General features: G+C 45.3%; 8 non-coding genes and 3 pseudogenes across 8 annotated transcripts; all 11 read right to left on the minus strand.

Moving 5' to 3' along the window:
• Nucleotides 1–566: 566 nt before the first annotated feature.
• On the minus strand, nt 567–757 carry LOC141176637 (U2 spliceosomal RNA). Its single transcript, XR_012253306.1, has one exon. It is a non-coding gene; the product is annotated as a U2 spliceosomal RNA (small nuclear RNA).
• Nucleotides 758–1,872: 1,115 nt separating this feature from the next.
• LOC141177428 (U2 spliceosomal RNA) lies at nt 1,873–2,063 on the minus strand. Its single transcript, XR_012254023.1, has one exon. It is a non-coding gene; the product is annotated as a U2 spliceosomal RNA (small nuclear RNA).
• A 1,115-nt stretch (nt 2,064–3,178) lies between these two features.
• Nucleotides 3,179–3,369, minus strand: LOC141176639 (U2 spliceosomal RNA). The gene has a single exon (XR_012253308.1). It is a non-coding gene; the product is annotated as a U2 spliceosomal RNA (small nuclear RNA).
• Nucleotides 3,370–4,470: 1,101 nt separating this feature from the next.
• LOC141177803 (U2 spliceosomal RNA) lies at nt 4,471–4,660 on the minus strand. Its single transcript, XR_012254351.1, has one exon. It is a non-coding gene; the product is annotated as a U2 spliceosomal RNA (small nuclear RNA).
• A 6,175-nt stretch (nt 4,661–10,835) lies between these two features.
• On the minus strand, nt 10,836–11,026 carry LOC141176640 (U2 spliceosomal RNA). Its single transcript, XR_012253309.1, has one exon. It is a non-coding gene; the product is annotated as a U2 spliceosomal RNA (small nuclear RNA).
• Nucleotides 11,027–12,141: 1,115 nt separating this feature from the next.
• Nucleotides 12,142–12,325, minus strand: LOC141177730 (U2 spliceosomal RNA). The gene has a single exon (XR_012254297.1). It is a non-coding gene; the product is annotated as a U2 spliceosomal RNA (small nuclear RNA).
• A 789-nt stretch (nt 12,326–13,114) lies between these two features.
• Nucleotides 13,115–13,206, minus strand: LOC141178149 (U2 spliceosomal RNA; annotated as a pseudogene).
• A 1,115-nt stretch (nt 13,207–14,321) lies between these two features.
• On the minus strand, nt 14,322–14,512 carry LOC141176642 (U2 spliceosomal RNA). The gene has a single exon (XR_012253310.1). It is a non-coding gene; the product is annotated as a U2 spliceosomal RNA (small nuclear RNA).
• Nucleotides 14,513–15,627: 1,115 nt separating this feature from the next.
• On the minus strand, nt 15,628–15,818 carry LOC141176643 (U2 spliceosomal RNA). The gene has a single exon (XR_012253311.1). It is a non-coding gene; the product is annotated as a U2 spliceosomal RNA (small nuclear RNA).
• Nucleotides 15,819–16,933: 1,115 nt separating this feature from the next.
• Nucleotides 16,934–17,109, minus strand: LOC141177908 (U2 spliceosomal RNA; annotated as a pseudogene).
• Nucleotides 17,110–17,903: 794 nt separating this feature from the next.
• LOC141178150 (U2 spliceosomal RNA) lies at nt 17,904–17,995 on the minus strand (annotated as a pseudogene).
• Nucleotides 17,996–17,997: the final 2 nt, after the last annotated feature.

The raw sequence follows: 17,997 nt of genomic DNA on the forward strand, positions 1-17,997 counted from the left end.
TTTTTGGGTTGGGTTCTCTTTTATAGTCTGCAGGCATTAAATGAAAGAAGTCAGTGTTCCAGCAGAGGGAGACAACGTTTCAGAAAAGGCATTGTAGCAAACCAAAAAAGAAATTTTAAGCGCAGCAGAGTAACCAGCGCACATACCTGTTAGCTCAGGTGAGTTTAAAAGGCTGCTGTTGATAACAAGGGCATTTGCTAAATAGATGGTGTGTGTGCAACAATATACTGAAAGGTCAATTATATTGTGCAGCTTATCTCACCACCTGTAGTTATTTAGGTGAAAGCTCCAAAATGCTTGCCTAATATGTCTGTTTATCCAAAAGGAAGTAAAAAGGGAGAGCTAGAAAGATAGCATTGCATCACATTACATGGCAATGCAATGCACAGTTGCTGAAGTTGAACCAAAATGAGCTTGTAATCTGGCTTCTGCAACTTTGAACATGAAAAATCCAATGAGGAGAAGAAAAGCAAAGCCAAAGAGTCCATCCCAAAATCCGACAAACAAGCAAAATGAACAAAAAACATTGAATTCAATTCTTTCTGATTTTAGAAACTGCATTAAAGAAGGGGTGCACCGGTCCTGGAGATACTGCAATACCAGGTCAATGCGTGGAGTGGACAGAGCAAGCTCTTTTTCCATCTCCCTGTTCTAAAAATCCATTTAATATATGGTCCCCAGATAGGGGACGTATCAGATATTAAACTGATAAGAACAGATACTACACTTGATCTTAGCCAAAAGGCCGAGAAGCGATAACCAGAATTGGTTTCAAACTACGGAGCCACCCAAGGATCCTGAAAAGTCCATTTGTGGAGATGAGCTCCTGGACTCCCGTTAAGAAGACATGTTGTCAACCTCTAGATCCCTTACATGCCTGCACTTTTCGGCTTGCTGCTGCTGCAATCCACGCGTTTTAGATCTGCATAACTCCACCTCTTTAAACACAGCACCTTCACCCCCTGCTGTTCCCACCCGCCTCAACACCGTTGGAAGGGAGGAGAACCAATTAAGGCGGGGGGTGGGGTGGAACGAGCAGCTGTCTACCCTTAGCAGGAGGGCTCCTGATTACATACCTCTCCTGCTGCTGCTGCTGCTGGCTGTCCAGCAGCAGACTGAAGGTGGCTGCTGCTGTGCACAGGTATATAAAGGCTCAGAGCCTATTATGACACGCGCAGCCAGCGTTCCATTGCCACATTCCATCTACTGCAGGCAGGATACCTGGCTGGCTGAATGTCGCTGAGAAGCTCACAGAGACCGCCATAAGCAACAGTTTAACAGAATGCCACAGACTAATCAACCAAACTTTTTGGGTTGGGTTCTCTTTTATAGTCTGCAGGCATTAAATGAAAGAAGTCAGTGTTCCAGCAGAGGGAGACAACGTTTCAGAAAAGGCATTGTAGCAAACCAAAAAAGAAATTTTAAGCGCAGCAGAGTAACCAGCGCACATACCTGTTAGCTCAGGTGAGTTTAAAAGGCTGCTGTTGATAACAAGGGCATTTGCTAAATAGATGGTGTGTGTGCAACAATATACTGAAAGGTCAATTATATTGTGCAGCTTATCTCACCACCTGTAGTTATTTAGGTGAAAGCTCCAAAATGCTTGCCTAATATGTCTGTTTATCCAAAAGGAAGTAAAAAGGGAGAGCTAGAAAGATAGCATTGCATCACATTACATGGCAATGCAATGCACAGTTGCTGAAGTTGAACCAAAATGAGCTTGTAATCTGGCTTCTGCAACTTTGAACATGAAAAATCCAATGAGGAGAAGAAAAGCAAAGCCAAAGAGTCCATCCCAAAATCCGACAAACAAGCAAAATGAACAAAAAACATTGAATTCAATTCTTTCTGATTTTAGAAACTGCATTAAAGAAGGGGTGCACCGGTCCTGGAGATACTGCAATACCAGGTCAATGCGTGGAGTGGACAGAGCAAGCTCTTTTTCCATCTCCCTGTTCTAAAATTCCATTTAATATATGGTCCCCAGATAGGGGACGTATCAGATATTAAACTGATAAGAACAGATACTACACTTGATCTTAGCCAAAAGGCCGAGAAGCGATAACCAGAATTGGTTTCAAACTACGGAGCCACCCAAGGATCCTGAAAAGTCCATTTGTGGAGATGAGCTCCTGGACTCCCGTTAAGAAGACATGTTGTCAACCTCTAGATCCCTTACATGCCTGCACTTTTCGGCTTGCTGCTGCTGCAATCCACGCGTTTTAGATCTGCATAACTCCACCTCTTTAAACACAGCACCTTCACCCCCTGCTGTTCCCACCCGCCTCAACACCGTTGGAAGGGAGGAGAACCAATTAAGGCGGGGGGTGGGGTGGAACGAGCAGCTGTCTACCCTTAGCAGGAGGGCTCCTGATTACATACCTCTCCTGCTGCTGCTGCTGCTGGCTGTCCAGCAGCAGACTGAAGGTGGCTGCTGCTGTGCACAGGTATATAAAGGCTCAGAGCCTATTATGACACGCGCAGCCAGCGTTCCATTGCCACATTCCATCTACTGCAGGCAGGATACCTGGCTGGCTGAATGTCGCTGAGAAGCTCACAGAGACCGCCATAAGCAACAGTTTAACAGAATGCCACAGACTAATCAACCAAACTTTTTGGGTTGGGTTCTCTTTTATAGTCTGCAGGCATTAAATGAAAGAAGTCAGTGTTCCAGCAGAGGGAGACAACGTTTCAGAAAAGGCATTGTAGCAAACCAAAAAAGAAATTTTAAGCGCAGCAGAGTAACCAGCGCACATACCTGTTAGCTCAGGTGAATTTAAAAGGCTGCTGTTGATAACAAGGGCATTTGCTAAATAGATGGTGTGTGTGCAACAATATACTGAAAGGTCAATTATATTGTGCAGCTTATCTCACCACCTGTAGTTATTTAGGTGAAAGCTCCAAAATGCTTGCCTAATATGTCTGTTTATCCAAAAGGAAGTAAAAAGGGAGAGCTAGAAAGATAGCATTGCATCACATTACATGGCAATGCAATGCACAGTTGCTGAAGTTGAACCAAAATGAGCTTGTAATCTGGCTTCTGCAACTTTGAACATGAAAAATCCAATGAGGAGAAGAAAAGCAAAGCCAAAGAGTCCATCCCAAAATCCGACAAACAAGCAAAATGAACAAAAAACATTGAATTCAATTCTTTCTGATTTTAGAAACTGCATTAAAGAAGGGGTGCACCGGTCCTGGAGATACTGCAATACCAGGTCAATGCGTGGAGTGGACAGAGCAAGCTCTTTTTCCATCTCCCTGTTCTAAAAATCCATTTAATATATGGTCCCCAGATAGGGGACGTATCAGATATTAAACTGATAAGAACAGATACTACACTTGATCTTAGCCAAAAGGCCGAGAAGCGATAACCAGAATTGGTTTCAAACTACGGAGCCACCCAAGGATCCTGAAAAGTCCATTTGTGGAGATGAGCTCCTGGACTCCCGTTAAGAAGACATGTTGTCAACCTCTAGATCCCTTACATGCCTGCACTTTTTGGCTTGCTGCTGCTGCAATCCACGCGTTTTAGATCTGCATAACTCCACCTCTTTAAACACAGCACCTTCACCCCCTGCTGTTCCCACCCGCCTCAACACCGTTGGAAGGGAGGAGAACCAATTAAGGCGGGGGGTGGGGTGGAACGAGCAGCTGTCTACCCTTAGCAGGAGGGCTCCTGATTACATACCTCTCCTGCTGCTGCTGCTGCTGGCTGTCCAGCAGCAGACTGAAGGTGGCTGCTGCTGTGCACAGGTATATAAAGGCTCAGAGCCTATTATGACATGCGCAGCCAGCGTTCCATTGCCACATTCCATCTACTGCAGGCAGGATACCTGGCTGGCTGAATGTCGCTGAGAAGCTCACAGAGACCGCCATAAGCAACAGTTTAACAGAATGCCACAGACTAATCAACCAAACTTTTTGGGTTGGGTTCTCTTTTATAGTCTGCAGGCATTAAATGAAAGAAGTCAGTGTTCCAGCAGAGGGAGACAACGTTTCAGAAAAGGCATTGTAGCAAACCAAAAAAGAAATTTTAAGCGCAGCAGATTAACCAGCGCACATACCTGTTAGCTCAGGTGAGTTTAAAAGGCTGCTGTTGATAACAAGGGCATTTGCTAAATAGATGGTGTGTGTGCAACAATATACTGAAAGGTCAATTATATTGTGCAGCTTATCTCACCACCTGTAGTTATTTAGGTGAAAGCTCCAAAATGCTGTTTATCCAAAAGGAAGTAAAAAGGGAGAGCTAGAAAGATAGCATTGCATCACATTACATGGCAATGCAATGCACAGTTGCTGAAGTTGAACCAAAATGAGCTTGTAATCTGGCTTCTGCAACTTTGAACATGAAAAATCCAATGAGGAGAAGAAAAGCAAAGCCAAAGAGTCCATCCCAAAATCCGACAAACAAGCAAAATGAACAAAAAACATTGAATTCAATTCTTTCTGATTTTAGAAACTGCATTAAAGAAGGGGTGCACCGGTCCTGGAGATACTGCAATACCAGGTCAATGCGTGGAGTGGACAGAGCAAGCTCTTTTTCCATCTCCCTGTTCTAAAAATCCATTTAATATATGGTCCCCAGATAGGGGACGTATCAGATATTAAACTGATAAGAACAGATCAGGTTTCAACATATTTTATTAAGTGCGTAAAAGATGGTTTACAATCAAAAACAACAACACAAACAGTACATTATTAAAACACAGAATTCCACCCATAAAAACCCCATATACGATTAGCATCCCTCCTCCCAATACATTTGACATCCCTCAAGTAATAAATATACATCTGGCTAAAAGCAATTTTAAGACAATCCTTCACAGAAATAGCATCACGTTTAAAAAGTAAAATATTGCGTGCCTTCCAAAGGGCGTCTTTAAAACAGTTAATCATACACCAACATATACAATACTGTTGAGGGGTCGGACATTTAAAAAGGCCATATAAAACATATTCATGGTTAAAATCTCTTAAACCGCAAGTCCATTTTAAAAGAATCCCAACTTTGTGCCAAAGTTCCTGTGCAAATGGGCAATTCCACATAAGGTGCAAGGTGGTTTCGTCATTAACACATGAGTCTCTGGGGCATTTGGCTCTGGCCACCAGGCCTCTCCTGTGTTGAAATTCTCTGGTGGGGAGGCACTGGTGGACCACCATCCATGCGATGTCCTTATGTCCATTTGCTAAGAATTTCCCGAAGACATTCTTCCAAACTTGCTTCGATCTCTCTTCTGAGAAATTTACTATGGGAGTCACATCTTCATTCCTCCTCAGAAAAGATAAAAGCTTCTTGCGGTCTTTAAAAATGTCCATATTAAAATCACCAAGGCTATAAAATCGAACAGTCTTTTCTAAGATTGCTTGGTGTTTGGGGGGGCATAGTAAAACAGGGGAATTCAACGACAACTTAAACCATCTTTTAAAAATCATCCCACAAGTATATTTTAAAAAATAACTTAGCGCACTATTACCATTAAAATGTTTGAAACAAAAGCAGAAATAATTTAAATACAAATAAATATGTAAATCGGGGACATCCCTTCCGCCGTTCATTTTATTCTTCCTCATTATTTCTCGCCTTAATTTTTCCATTTTGGAGTTCCATAAAAACATAAAGATCATCCTAGTCATTTTTTTAATTAAAACATCAGAGGGGGGGTACACCATAGCTATATACAGTATGAGGGGTAACAACACTGATTTTATAATTAAAATTTTCCCCTCCATTGTTAGGGACCTCAAACCCCAAAATGATATTTTCTTTGACATTTTTTCTATGACATTCTCCCAGCTTTGAGTTCCCACATTCTCCTCGTTAAAAACAACTCCAAGAATTTTTACATTGTCTCGTTTTATAGTGAGCTGCGGGAGTTGGGCGGTGTCCCAGGATCCCAAAGTCAGACATTCAGATTTATTTAAATTAAGTTTAAAACCGGATGCCTGGGAAAAAAAATCAATGCGCAACACCGCCCTCCGGAGGGAAGCAGGGTCCACGCACACAACCGTCACGTCATCCATGTAGCCAAAGACTCTCACATCACTGCCACCTCCGCCTGGAACAGGAACCCCTCTAATCACTTTGTCTTTTCTTATTGCGCTCAGCAGGGGCTCCATGGCGCAGATGAACAGGATGGGCGACAAGGGGCATCCCTGCTTCACTCCGGACTCAAGGGGAACTCCATCTGTTAAAAAGCCATTAAGAGAAATTTGACTAAAACAATTTTTATATAAAATCTTAATACAATTTAAAAGCATATTAGGGATACCCATTCTTTTTAAAACTCTAAAAAGAAATCTATGAGAGACTCTATCGAAAGCTTTTTCAAAATCTAGGGCTAAAAGAGCTACATTTTGACCCCGGTCTCTGGAATACCAAATTACATCCCTTAATACGTTTAAAACCTCTGAAATACTTCTGCCTGGTACACTACAAACCTGCTCAGGCTGGATTAGTTTGGCAATGACACTCCTGAGCCGGTCTGCAACCACCTTAGCAAGTACCTTGTAATCAACATTTAGGAGAGTTATGGGTCTCCAATTCGCTAGAGTACTGCGGTCACCTTTTTTATATATCAAAGACACCACTCCTCTCCTCCACGAAAATGGCAACTGTTCACAAATAAAAACTTCTTTAAAAAGCATAAAAAGTTCCTCTTTTAAAATGTCCCAAAAAGTAAGGTAAAATTCTACAGGTAGTCCGTCACACCCAGGTGCTTTGCCCTTAGAGAAACTTTTAAAAACATAAAATAATTCCTCTAAAACAATATCGCGTTCTAAAAACTCCTGGTCTGTAAAATTTAACTTAAAATCGAGATCATTAAGAGCATCAGATAAAAAGGACTCATCTATACACTTTTTACTAAAAAGATGCTTATAAAAGTTAAAAGTAGCATTCAACATTCCCTGCATAGATGTTTCACCCTCTAGATTTGTGATCACTTCTCTTTTATCCATGACTTTTTTGAAGAAGAAGCGAGAGCACTTCTCCCCCTCCTCCAAGTGCTGCACTCTAGAGTTAAAAATAATCTCTTTCCCCTTTGTGTCTATGCAGTTCTGAATTTCAGTTTTTAGGCTAGCAATATCATCTCCCACCTCCACCCCTAGCTCTTTGAATTTAAAAAGTGTTTGCAGTTTGGTGTTAAGATCACTAAAACATCTTTTTTTCTCTCTAGCTTTACGTCTCCCTGCTTTTATAAAAAACATTCTGACTTTTTTTTTCAAATTTTCCCACCAGGTTACCATAGGGGCATCAGAAGGTTTTTGTCGCCGCCAGGCTTGATAGGCTTTACCAAAGTCTTGTCGAATCAGAGGGTCCTCCAGCAGGTAAGTACTTAGACGCCAGAGGCCCCTGTTGACCCTCTGTTCATCCCGGTATTCTAGATGCACCTCCAAGCCCTTATGGTCAGAAAATATATTTGATGTTAAAACACATTTTACAGGGTTAAAATCATCTGATAGGAAAATAAAATCGATCCTGGAGGACACCCCTCTTCCGGACCACGTATAACCAGGGTCCGTCGGCAGGAGTGACCTCCACGCATCGCATAATTTAAAATCAGTTATAAAATCTTTCAATAGATGACATGACTTATCCAATTTGCGTAAAGGGTCACCCCCTGCTCGTTGTTCACTAGCACAAAGACAATTAAAATCACCCCCTACGACCAGGGGAGATGACCCAGTACAGTACAATGGCAATATCCCAAATAAATTAATTCTCTCTTGCTTATCAGGGGGAGCATAAATATTCATTACACGTAGGGTAAAACCATTAAATTTAAAATGCACTAAAACCACTCTGCCTGGTACTATTTCTGTGACAGCATTTATAGTAATATTTCTCCCACGACAGAGGAAGCCCACCCCCGCTGACTTGTTGTCATTGGAGCCAGACCAGATGGAGGGCCCCAGTCTCCAATCTGTCTTGATATCATTATAATTTAGTGCATGTTGTATCCCGCATTCCTGTAATAAACATATGTCAAAGTCAGTGGTTTCTAAATACTTGAATAGAGCAGCCCTACGAACTGGGCTCTTTAATGACCTCACATTCAGTGAGACAAGTCTTATTGTGGGCATTCATAGGTCAGGGTGGTGGATCTTCCATGAGGACACCTGACTCAAAGCCCTGTATATCAAATTGCTCCAGGACATCCGGGCTAGATGACCCAAACGACTCGATATTCTGTGAGCCGGCGGTTGCCCCCTCGTAGGTCACGGTTCCCAGCCACATTCCAGGAGACGCTGGGGATTCGACATTCCGTCTCTTTTTCGGGGCAGACTCCACTAGGTCACTGGTGCAGTCCTCCTCTTCCTCCACCTCCTCCAGGGGGGGAGACTGGTCCATCAGGACAAGATCAGCAACACAGATTTCCTGATGTTCGCCACCTAGAAGCAAAGCCCCCTCATCTGGCTGGCTAATCGCCCTGGAAGATCCTGAGGCCATCGCTGCGTGGTCCCCTGTAGCCAACCGCACAGGGGCACCACCCTCCAGCCCAACAGGATCGGTATCGGGAACCATCGATACGGAGGATACCCTCCCAGAAGGAGGACCCCCCCGCTCCGGTCCATGCGAGGTCCGCCCATCGTTAAGGGACTTCGATGCAGGTGCCGCCCCAGAGGGGCCTCCGGCTCCCTGCTCCATCCCAGCCTTCTCGCCCTTCGAACCGCCCTCCGACGCCGGCCTGCCAGTGAAGACCGGTGGGCGCATCGGCTCAGCTTCAGAAGATGCAGCTTCTGCGTAGGTCCTGGTCCTGGTCCTGTTGGGGCATCCTCGGAACATGTGCCCCGCCTCACCGCAGAGATTACATTTCCTCCCAGCGGGACAGTCCTTCATTAAATGTCCGTAACAGCTGCAATTATTGCAGCGGTCTACTTTCCTGCCCGAGCAGGACGTTTGGGTATGACCCATTTGTCCACAGTTCCTGCAACATACTGGCATTCCAGGATAAAATAAGTAGCCTCTGCTCTTACCGATTACGAAGGTTGAGGGAGGGTGTAGCATTCCTCCCACTCCACTAAGGTCCCTCTTTAGACGGGCCATATACCTTCTCTTGCCGCACCAGAAGCCTACCGCGTTCTTCACAGTACCCAGGTATCTCAGATCATCACAATAGCGGGTAAGGTAGGTCGAGATGTCTGCAGCTTCCACAAAGGGGTTCGGGAAATGCACCACGATGGGGATCTCGTCATAAGCATACAAGAGACAAAAGGTTAGTCCATCCAACTCATCTAAGTAGTTTTTCTCGTTTACCTTTTGTACGAGTTGCTGACAGCATCCCTGGCTCTTGAAGGTGATGGTGTATGTCCCCTTGTACTCGTTGTCCTGGAAGCAGAATATGTCTTCCCGCCGAAACTCCAGAACTCCAAGAAGAATCCTATGGCAGATGTAGTCCAAATTCTTCTCCATCCTCGATGCTGCTCCAACTTCAATCCTCACGGTGTTCCGCATCCGGGCATCACCCGATGAATATGTGAGCGTTGCCGGCATCCTTCACTCAGGAACGTACCGACTCTTCTCTCTGAAAGGCGCAAGCCTTCATGGGATCCCTTCCCGTTGCTCCCGGACTAATCCTTCCTCCCAATAGCAGCAGGGGGGTTAAGTCCCTCCGAAGAGGAACGATCCCCCCAGGCCGAGAGAAAGGGTACCAAGAGCACCTCACAGGCAAGACCACACAGGTAAACCTGATAGATCGTGCCAAAAGGCCGAGAAGCGATAACCAGAATTGGTTTCAAACTACGGAGCCACCCAAGGATCCTGAAAAGTCCATTTGTGGAGATGAGCTCCTGGACTCCCGTTAAGAAGACATGTTGTCAACCTCTAGATCCCTTACATGCCTGCACTTTTCGGCTTGCTGCTGCTGCAATCCACGCGTTTTAGATCTGCATAACTCCACCTCTTTAAACACAGCACCTTCACCCCCTGCTGTTCCCACCCGCCTCAACACCGTTGGAAGGGAGGAGAACCAATTAAGGCGGGGGGTGGGGTGGAACGAGCAGCTGTCTACCCTTAGCAGGAGGGCTCCTGATTACATACCTCTCCTGCTGCTGCTGCTGCTGGCTGTCCAGCAGCAGACTGAAGGTGGCTGCTGCTGTGCACAGGTATATAAAGGCTCAGAGCCTATTATGACACGCGCAGCCAGCGTTCCATTGCCACATTCCATCTACTGCAGGCAGGATACCTGGCTGGCTGAATGTCGCTGAGAAGCTCACAGAGACCGCCATAAGCAACAGTTTAACAGAATGCCACAGACTAATCAACCAAACTTTTTGGGTTGGGTTCTCTTTTATAGTCTGCAGGCATTAAATGAAAGAAGTCAGTGTTCCAGCAGAGGGAGACAACGTTTCAGAAAAGGCATTGTAGCAAACCAAAAAAGAAATTTTAAGCGCAGCAGAGTAACCAGCGCACATACCTGTTAGCTCAGGTGAGTTTAAAAGGCTGCTGTTGATAACAAGGGCATTTGCTAAATAGATGGTGTGTGTGCAACAATATACTGAAAGGTCAATTATATTGTGCAGCTTATCTCACCACCTGTAGTTATTTAGGTGAAAGCTCCAAAATGCTTGCCTAATATGTCTGTTTATCCAAAAGGAAGTAAAAAGGGAGAGCTAGAAAGATAGCATTGCATCACATTACATGGCAATGCAATGCACAGTTGCTGAAGTTGAACCAAAATGAGCTTGTAATCTGGCTTCTGCAACTTTGAACATGAAAAATCCAATGAGGAGAAGAAAAGCAAAGCCAAAGAGTCCATCCCAAAATCCGACAAACAAGCAAAATGAACAAAAAACATTGAATTCAATTCTTTCTGATTTTAGAAACTGCATTAAAGAAGGGGTGCACCGGTCCTGGAGATACTGCAATACCAGGTCAATGCGTGGAGTGGACAGAGCAAGCTCTTTTTCCATCTCCCTGTTCTAAAAATCCATTTAATATATGGTCCCCAGATAGGGGACGTATCAGATATTAAACTGATAAGAACAGATACTACACTTGATCTTAGCCAAAAGGCCGAGAAGCGATAACCAGAATTGGTTTCAAACTACGGAGCCACCCAAGGATCCTGAAAAGTCCATTTGTGGAGATGAGCTCCTGGACTCCCGTTAAGAAGACATGTTGTCAACCTCTAGATCCCTTACATGCCTGCACTTTTCGGCTTGCTGCTGCTGCAATCCACGCGTTTTAGATCTGCATAACTCCACCTCTTTAAACACAGCACCTTCACTCCCTGCTGTTCCCACCCGCCTCAACACCGTTGGAAGGGAGGAGAACCAATTAAGGCGGGGGGTGGGGTGGAACGAGCAGCTGTCTACCCTTAGCAGGAGGGCTCCTGATTACATACCTCTCCTGCTGCTGCTGCTGCTGGCTGTCCAGCAGCAGACTGAAGGTGGCTGCTGCTGTGCACAGATATATAAAGGCTCAGAGCCTATTATAACACGCGCAGCCAGCGTTCCATTGCCACATTCCATCTACTGCAGGCAGGATACCTGGCTGGCTGAATGTCGCTGAGAAGCTCACAGAGACCGCCATAAGCAACAGTTTAACAGAATGCCACAGACTAATCAACCAAACTTTTTGGGTTGGGTTCTCTTTTATAGTCTGCAGGCATTAAATGAAAGAAGTCAGTGTTCCAGCAGAGGGAGACAACGTTTCAGAAAAGGCATTGTAGCAAACCAAAAAAGAAATTTTAAGCGCAGCAGAGTAACCAGCGCACATACCTGTTAGCTCAGGTGAGTTTAAAAGGCTGCTGTTGATAACAAGGGCATTTGCTAAATAGATGGTGTGTGTGCAACAATATACTGAAAGGTCAATTATATTGTGCAGCTTATCTCACCACCTGTAGTTATTTAGGTGAAAGCTCCAAAATGCTTGCCTAATATGTCTGTTTATCCAAAAGGAAGTAAAAAGGGAGAGCTAGAAAGATAGCATTGCATCACATTACATGGCAATGCAATGCACAGTTGCTGAAGTTGAACCAAAATGAGCTTGTAATCTGGCTTCTGCAACTTTGAACATGAAAAATCCAATGAGGAGAAGAAAAGCAAAGCCAAAGAGTCCATCCCAAAATCCGACAAACAAGCAAAATGAACAAAAAACATTGAATTCAATTCTTTCTGATTTTAGAAACTGCATTAAAGAAGGGGTGCACCGGTCCTGGAGATACTGCAATACCAGGTCAATGCGTGGAATGGACAGAGCAAGCTCTTTTTCCATCTCCCTGTTCTAAAAATCCATTTAATATATGGTCCCCAGATAGGGGACGTATCAGATATTAAACTGATAAGAACAGATTTTTTATTTTAATCGAAAGCCCGAATTCGTGTACAAAACCCGAGTGCGCTTAAAAAAGTGACAAGTGCCACAAAAAAAGTGCACTAGGATGCTGGTCTTCTTGAAACCCTCTCCAAAAGGAGAAGGGTCCCCCAAACCATTCCCCGTCCCTCCGAGCCAAAAGGCCACAGCGAGGAACAGGGACAAAAAGCCACCTCCAGCCGAAGCCAGAGGCGACCCAATCTTACCCCCAGCACCTGCCCGAGTTCTCACCCGAGCAAGGCACTGGGAGCCAAAGACTGTGCTCCCCTCCCGGAAGAGGGGAGCCAACAACGCTGTCCTCCCGAAAGAGGAGAGCCAGGGGGGTTCAGGGGGGAGCGGAACCTGATGGCCACACACTCCCCCCCTAGACCTGCCAAGAGAGGAACCCGTAAGGGAACCGCATCCCGACAAAATCCTAGTAGGACGTGACACACGTGAATAAGTGGACACACAGTGACAAAGAAATTAAATAAATAGTGAAGGTTTCACAGTATAATACTGCCCGGACCTTCGACCGGGAATTGAAAAATTCCCCATCCTAAGGCCAGAAGGCCCGGAATAAGGGTGTGTGCGAAGAAAGAAAATTTGAAGTGCTTGTGCAAATGTGCCATAAACTCAAGTGGGGTTCCCAATCCCAGTGAGTTAAGGCACCCCAGGGTCACCACTCCTGGGGCACTTCACACTTCGGGCTTTCGATCTTCCCCGGCCCAATGGCGTCGATCCTGGGGGGCCATGCTTTCCACCAGATGACTATATTAGCCACCTGGCGTACTAACAAGCGCCTAAACCCCAGTGTGCATAATGTATCAATCTACTAGGGCGGCCAACATCCAAAACCGCCTTTTCGAAAGATACTACACTTGATCTTAGCCAAAAGGCCGAGAAGCGATAACCAGAATTGGTTTCAAACTACGGAGCCACCCAAGGATCCTGAAAAGTCCATTTGTGGAGATGAGCTCCTGGACTCCCGTTAAGAAGACATGTTGTCAACCTCTAGATCGCTTACATGCCTGCACTTTTCGGCTTGCTGCTGCTGCAATCCACGCGTTTTAGATCTGCATAACTCCACCTCTTTAAACACAGCACCTTCACCCCCTGCTGTTCCCACCCGCCTCAACACCGTTGGAAGGGAGGAGAACCAATTAAGGCGAGGGATGGGGTGGAACGAGCAGCTGTCTACCCTTAGCAGGAGGGCTCCTGATTACATACCTCTCCTGCTGCTGCTGCTGCTGGCTGTCCAGCAGCAGACTGAAGGTGGCTGCTGCTGTGCACAGGTATATAAAGGCTCAGAGCCTATTATGACACGCGCAGCCAGCGTTCCATTGCCACATTCCATCTACTGCAGGCAGGATACCTGGCTGGCTGAATGTCGCTGAGAAGCTCACAGAGACCGCCATAAGCAACAGTTTAACAGAATGCCACAGACTAATCAACCAAACTTTTTAGGTTGGGTTCTCTTTTATAGTCTGCAGGCATTAAATGAAAGAAGTCAGTGTTCCAGCAGAGGGAGACAACGTTTCAGAAAAGGCATTGTAGCAAACCAAAAAAGAAATTTTAAGCGCAGCAGAGTAACCAGCGCACATACCTGTTAGCTCAGGTGAGTTTAAAAGGCTGCTGTTGATAACAAGGGCATTTGCTAAATAGATGGTGTGTGTGCAACAATATACTGAAAGGTCAATTATATTGTGCAGCTTATCTCACCACCTGTAGTTATTTAGGTGAAAGCTCCAAAATGCTTGCCTAATATGTCTGTTTATCCAAAAGGAAGTAAAAAGGGAGAGCTAGAAAGATAGCATTGCATCACATTACATGGCAATGCAATGCACAGTTGCTGAAGTTGAACCAAAATGAGCTTGTAATCTGGCTTCTGCAACTTTGAACATGAAAAATTCAATGAGGAGAAGAAAAGCAAAGCCAAAGAGTCCATCCCAAAATCCGACAAACAAGCAAAATGAACAAAAAACATTGAATTCAATTCTTTCTGATTTTAGAAACTGCATTAAAGAAGGGGTGCACCGGTCCTGGAGATACTGCAATACCAGGTCAATGCGTGGAGTGGACAGAGCAAGCTCTTTTTCCATCTCCCTGTTCTAAAAATCCATTTAATATATGGTCCCCAGATAGGGGACGTATCAGATATTAAACTGATAAGAACAGATACTACACTTGATCTTAGCCAAAAGGCCGAGAAGCGATAACCAGAATTGGTTTCAAACTACGGAGCCACCCAAGGATCCTGAAAAGTCCATTTGTGGAGATGAGCTCCTGGACTCCCGTTAAGAAGACATGTTGTCAACCTCTAGATCCCTTACATGCCTGCACTTTTCGGCTTGCTGCTGCTGCAATCCACGCGTTTTAGATCTGCATAACTCCACCTCTTTAAACACAGCACCTTCACCCCCTGCTGTTCCCACCCGCCTCAACACCGTTGGAAGGGAGGAGAACCAATTAAGGCGGGGGGTGGGGTGGAACGAGCAGCTGTCTACCCTTAGCAGGAGGGCTCCTGATTACATACCTCTCCTGCTGCTGCTGCTGCTGGCTGTCCAGCAGCAGACTGAAGGTGGCTGCTGCTGTGCACAGGTATATAAAGGCTCAGAGCCTATTATGACACGCGCAGCCAGCGTTCCATTGCCACATTCCATCTACTGCAGGCAGGATACCTGGCTGGCTGAATGTCGCTGAGAAGCTCACAGAGACCGCCATAAGCAACAGTTTAACAGAATGCCACAGACTAATCAACCAAACTTTTTGGGTTGGGTTCTCTTTTATAGTCTGCAGGCATTAAATGAAAGAAGTCAGTGTTCCAGCAGAGGGAGACAACGTTTCAGAAAAGGCATTGTAGCAAACCAAAAAAGAAATTTTAAGCGCAGCAGAGTAACCAGCGCACATACCTGTTAGCTCAGGTGAGTTTAAAAGGCTGCTGTTGATAACAAGGGCATTTGCTAAATAGATGGTGTGTGTGCAACAATATACTGAAAGGTCAATTATATTGTGCAGCTTATCTCACCACCTGTAGTTATTTAGGTGAAAGCTCCAAAATGCTTGCCTAATATGTCTGTTTATCCAAAAGGAAGTAAAAAGGGAGAGCTAGAAAGATAGCATTGCATCACATTACATGGCAATGCAATGCACAGTTGCTGAAGTTGAACCAAAATGAGCTTGTAATCTGGCTTCTGCAACTTTGAACATGAAAAATCCAATGAGGAGAAGAAAAGCAAAGCCAAAGAGTCCATCCCAAAATCCGACAAACAAGCAAAATGAACAAAAAACATTGAATTCAATTCTTTCTGATTTTAGAAACTGCATTAAAGAAGGGGTGCACCGGTCCTGGAGATACTGCAATACCAGGTCAATGCGTGGAGTGGACAGAGCAAGCTCTTTTTCCATCTCCCTGTTCTAAAAATCCATTTAATATATGGTCCCCAGATAGGGGACGTATCAGATATTAAACTGATAAGAACAGATACTACACTTGATCTTAGCCAAAAGGCCGAGAAGCGATAACCAGAATTGGTTTCAAACTACGGAGCCACCCAAGGATCCTGAAAAGTCCATTTGTGGAGATGAGCTCCTGGACTCCCGTTAAGAAGACATGTTGTCAACCTCTAGATCCCTTACATGCCTGCACTTTTCGGCTTGCTGCTGCTGCAATCCACGCGTTTTAGATCTGCATAACTCCACCTCTTTAAACACAGCACCTTCACCCCCTGCTGTTCCCACCTGCCTCAACACCGTTGGAAGGGAGGAGAACCAATTAAGGCGGGGGGTGGGGTGGAACGAGCAGCTGTCTACCCTTAGCAGGAGGGCTCCTGATTACATACCTCTCCTGCTGCTGCTGCTGCTGGCTGTCCAGCAGCAGACTGAAGGTGGCTGCTGCTGTGCACAGGTATATAAAGGCTCAGAGCCTATTATGACACGCGCAGCCAGCGTTCCATTGCCACATTCCATCTACTGCAGGCAGGATACCTGGCTGGCTGAATGTCGCTGAGAAGCTCACAGAGACCGCCATAAGCAACAGTTTAACAGAATGCCACAGACTAATCAACCAGACTTTTTGGGTTGGGTTCTCTTTTATAGTCTGCAGGCATTAAATGAAAGAAGTCAGTGTTCCAGCAGAGGGAGACAACGTTTCAGAAAAGGCATTGTAGCAAACCAAAAAAGAAATTTTAAGCGCAGCAGAGTAACCAGCGCACATACCTGTTAGCTCAGGTGAGTTTAAAAGGCTGCTGTTGATAACAAGGGCATTTGCTAAATAGATGGTGTGTGTGCAACAATATACTGAAAGGTCAATTATATTGTGCAGCTTATCTCACCACCTGTAGTTATTTAGGTGAAAGCTCCAAAATGCTTGCCTAATATGTCTGTTTATCCAAAAGGAAGTAAAAAGGGAGAGCTAGAAAGATAGCATTGCATCACATTACATGGCAATGCAATGCACAGTTGCTGAAGTTGAACCAAAATGAGCTTGTAATCTGGCTTCTGCAACTTTGAACATGAAAAATCCAATGAGGAGAAGAAAAGCAAAGCCAAAGAGTCCATCCCAAAATCCGACAAACAAGCAAAATGAACAAAAAACATTGAATTCAATTCTTTCTGATTTTAGAAACTGCATTAAAGAAGGGGTGCACCGGTCCTGGAGATACTGCAATACCAGGTCAATGCGTGGAGTGGACAGAGCAAGCTCTTTTTCCATCTCCCTGTTCTAAAAATCCATTTAATATATGGTCCCCAGATAGGGGACGTATCAGATATTAAACTGATAAGAACAGATTTTTTTTTTTTGAAAGCCCGAATTCGTGTACAAAACCCGAGTGCGCTTAAAAAAGTGACAAGTGCCACAAAAAAAGTGCACTAGGATGCTGGTCTTCTTGAAACCCTCTCCAAAAGGAGAAGGGTCCCCCAAACCATTCCCCGTCCCTCCGAGCCAAAAGGCCACAGCGAGGAACAGGGACAAAAAGCCACCTCCAGCCGAAGCCAGAGGCGACCCAATCTTACCCCCAGCACCTGCCCGAGTTCTCACCCGAGCAAGGCACTGGGAGCCAAAGACTGTGCTCCCCTCCCGGAAGAGGGGAGCCAACAACGCTCTCCTCCCGAAAGAGGAGAGCCAGGGGGGTTCAGGGGGGAGCGGAACCTGATGGCCACACACTCCCCCCCTAGACCTGCCAAGAGAGGAACCCGTAAGGGAACCGCATCCCGACAAAATCCTAGTAGGACGTGACACACGTGAATAAGTGGACACACAGTGACAAAGAAATTAAATAAATAGTGAAGGTTTCACAGTATAATACTGCCCGGACCTTCGACCGGGAATTGAAAAATTCCCCATCCTAAGGCCAGTAGGCCCGGAATAAGGGTGTGTGCGAAGAAAGAAAATTTGAAGTGCTTGTGCAAATGTGCCATAAACTCAAGTGGGGTTCCCAATCCCAGTGAGTTAAGGCACCCCAGGGTCACCACTCCTGGGGCACTTCACACTTCGGGCTTTCGATCTTCCCCGGCCCAATGGCGTCGATCCTGGGGGGCCATGCTTTCCACCAGATGACTATATTAGCCACCTGGCGTACTAACAAGCGCCTAAACCCCAGTGTGCATAATGTATCAATCTACTAGGGCGGCCAACATCCAAAACCGCCTTTTCGAAAGATACTACACTTGATCTTAGCCAAAAGGCCGAGAAGCGATAA

The sequence above is a fragment of the Phyllobates terribilis genome, unplaced genomic scaffold, assembly GCF_046119375.1.
Source record: "Phyllobates terribilis strain yellow unplaced genomic scaffold, ASM4611937v1 Scaffold_27__1_contigs__length_16484149, whole genome shotgun sequence".
Classification (NCBI taxonomy): Eukaryota; Metazoa; Chordata; class Amphibia; order Anura; family Dendrobatidae; genus Phyllobates; species Phyllobates terribilis.